Source organism: Mandrillus leucophaeus, unplaced genomic scaffold (genome assembly GCF_000951045.1).
Source record: "Mandrillus leucophaeus isolate KB7577 unplaced genomic scaffold, Mleu.le_1.0 Scaffold38, whole genome shotgun sequence".
In the NCBI taxonomy this organism is placed as follows: domain Eukaryota; kingdom Metazoa; phylum Chordata; class Mammalia; order Primates; family Cercopithecidae; genus Mandrillus; species Mandrillus leucophaeus.
Genome location: NW_012104031.1, coordinates 7,081,818 through 7,082,201, shown reverse-complemented (window position 1 = coordinate 7,082,201; position 384 = coordinate 7,081,818).

Genomic DNA, 384 nt, shown 5'->3' with positions numbered 1-384 from the left:
GAGTCAAGACCCATCAGTCTGCTGTATTCAGGAGACCCATCTCACATGCAGAGACATACATAGGCTCAAAATAAAGGGATGGAGAAAGATCTACCCATCAAATGGAAAACAAAAAAAAGCAGGAGATTGCAATCCTACTCTCTGATAAAACAGACTTTAAACCAACAAAGGTCAAAAGAGACAAAGAAGGCCATTACATAATGGTAAAGGGATCAATTCAACAAGAAGAACTAACTATCCTAAATATAAATGCTCCCTATATGGGAGAATCCAGATTCATAAAGCAAGCCCTTAGAGACCTACAAAGAGACTTAGACTCCCATACAATAATAATGGGAGACTTTAACACCCCACTGTCAACATTAGACAGATCAATGAGACAGA